The following is a 2,562-nucleotide window of genomic DNA, read 5'->3' as shown; positions in this document are numbered from 1 at the left end:
CCAGGGGAGAGCACGGATTGGGTCCAGACAGAAGAGCTCTGCATGGAGCAACTGGACCTGACCTGACTTCCCCCCAGCTACAGGAAAGGAAGAAATCCAGAGCCACGAACACAGACAGATGGACACAGAGCAAAGATTTGCTCAAAGGGTTTATTGATTATGCAGGGGAAATGGCCTTGGGCACAAAGGGGTCAGGGGGCCCTCCAGGGATGATCATCTCCTCATGCCACCAGAGGGGATCAGGACACAACTTACAATGCTAAAAATCAAACCCCAGAAGGTGACCTTCTGGTGCCCACTGGAATATGAGAGGGGCCCTGTCCCCACCCCTCTCCCTGCAGGCACGGCTCACCTAGGCACCCAGAGAGGCAGCCAGGCTGCTTCTGTCGCAGAGCAGCCTCCAGCCTTTCAACAACTGGGGGCTGGGAGACAAACACAGCGTTAGAGACACACTGGGGGCACTGGGCTGCACTGGGAGGTGGGGGAAAGCACGGGGGCTTGGGGAAGGGGCCTGTGGGGAGCAATGGGGTGCAGGAGCTGCTGTGCCCCTGCCCAGAAGCACTGGGGACCTGGCTAAGAGGCACAGCTGGGGCAGGGGCTGTGTCGTGGGACATCCAGGAGGGTGCTGAGGGGACAGGGATGGTAATGGAATGGGGATCAGGGAAAGGGGAGGATCTGTAGGGCAGGGGAGTTGTCTGGTGGGTCAGTACGGGTGCACTGTGCTGTGCTGGGACACACTGGGATGCTCTGGGGTGTGGTGGCCATGCAAGGGGAGGGTCTGGCACTGGCAGAACTCGTGGTACCCACCAGAGGCGTCTCCAGGATGGCGACATTGTCTAAATCAATCTGCAGAGAGAACAGGAGATCTCGCTGGGCACTGGGATGGCCCCGGTGCCAGTGAGAGATGGGGGGACACAACTGCCCCCCAAATTCCCTGAGGGGATGCCCTCCAATCCCAGCACCCCACTCACCTCCCGCAGATCATCCTGGGTTCCTTCCAGCAGCGCCTGGGAAAGGAGAGCAAAGGTTTGGTCAGGATTGGACTTTGTGGGGCTGTGGGGGGACACGGGTGCAGGGAGCAGGGTGGGAACAATGGGGTGGGAACTCAGGGCCTCCGAGGAGATGTGTTTAGGGTGGGGGGAGACCCAAAGACACTGAACTGGGGTCAGTGGAGAGCCCAAGGGACTGGGCTGGGGGGCGTGGAAGTGGCTCAGTGTGAGGTACAGGGGAGGAGAAAGGAATTGCAGGGCAGGGACATGGGAGTGCAAGGGAGGGACTGGGTGGGGACAGAAGAACGAGGATGGGTGGGTACAAATCTACAGTACCCACAGAGGATTTGGGGAGGGGGGGGTGAGTCAGGGAATTGTTGAAGGGGACCCTGCTGCAGTGTCCAGAGTCCAGGAAGAAAGGCAAAGGATTGAAGGGGGACACAGAAGTAAAGGCCTTGGGAATGGTCAAGGGGAGGTGTTTGGGGAGCCTGGACAGGACACAGAGAAGGGACAGGGAGGGAATTCCTGAAGAGACTTAAAGGAATGGGATGGGATGGGATGGGATGGGATGGGATGGGATGGGATGGGATGGGATGGGATGGGATGGGGATGGGGATGGGGATGGGGATGGGGATGGGGATGGGATGGAGTTACAGAAGAGCAGGGTACGCAGACAGCGTTTGGCTGCTGTCTCACCTCATTCTGTGTCCGGGAGGCACAGCAGGATGGAGAAGAGCAGGGCCACGCTGAGCACAGCCACCTTCATCTTCCTCTCACTCTGGGCAGCACTGGCTGAGGCTGCAGCAGGGCAGCAGCACCTTTATCCCTGCTGGGACTCCTCCCTGCGCCCTCCCTGACAGCCCCCAGGCCAAAGCCAGGCTTGGCACAGCCCCCAGCCCTGGCCACAAGCCCAGCCCTGGCACAGAGTCCATCCCAACTGTGGCACGGATCCAGCCCCCCTGCCCACATCCTTGCAGCTTCCTGCACGGGGCAGCTGCCCCTGGAGGGGACTGGGCAGCCGGGGGCCAAGGGGTGCAGGCAGGGATCCAAAGGCAGCCAGGCACCCTGTGGGGACAGCCCCCACTCCAATATAATCCATCCTCCAACAGCCCTAGTGCCTCACTCCCCATGTCCTCTCCCCTCCAAGGGCTTTTCCTTCAACATATCCCAGAGCTGACCCCAGATATTCACCTAGCCGCTCTGAGCAGAATCGTCACTTCTCCCCTCGTGCCTCATGGAGAAACAGGGGCTGCACTGACCCCTCTTCTTGGGACAAGAAGACTCCAGAATCTTAGAAAACTGGGACATGATAAGACAACAGTGTCATGAACCTGGGAAATAGCCAGGTCATTTGGATGTCCGGGGCACTGGAGACGCTGGGCAGCACTGGGAAATGGTGATCACCTGAGACAAGGCTGAAGTTTGGAGAATTGCTTCCCACATCCACACCACCCCATTATTCTTTTGCCCTGCATGGCCCAAACTGGTCCCCATCTCCAGGCCCAGGGTGGAGTCCAGGTGGGAATATCCCCTGTCCCTGCGGCTGACCCTCATCCTGTCACACCTGCAGCCA

General features: G+C 59.5%; 1 long non-coding RNA gene across 1 annotated transcript; it reads right to left on the bottom strand.

Annotated features, from left to right (window-relative positions):
• Positions 1 to 378: 378 nt before the first annotated feature.
• LOC117011574 lies at positions 379 to 1,244 on the bottom strand. The gene is made up of 3 exons (XR_004421018.1): positions 972 to 1,244; positions 808 to 846; positions 379 to 422 (listed from the first exon to the last, which is right to left on the bottom strand). It is a non-coding gene; the product is annotated as an uncharacterized LOC117011574 (long non-coding RNA).
• Positions 1,245 to 2,562: the final 1,318 nt, after the last annotated feature.

The sequence above is a fragment of the Catharus ustulatus genome, unplaced genomic scaffold (assembly GCF_009819885.2).
Source record: "Catharus ustulatus isolate bCatUst1 unplaced genomic scaffold, bCatUst1.pri.v2 scaffold_95_arrow_ctg1, whole genome shotgun sequence".
NCBI lineage: Eukaryota > Metazoa > Chordata > Aves > Passeriformes > Turdidae > Catharus > Catharus ustulatus.
This window is presented reverse-complemented; position numbering and strand designations above follow the sequence as displayed.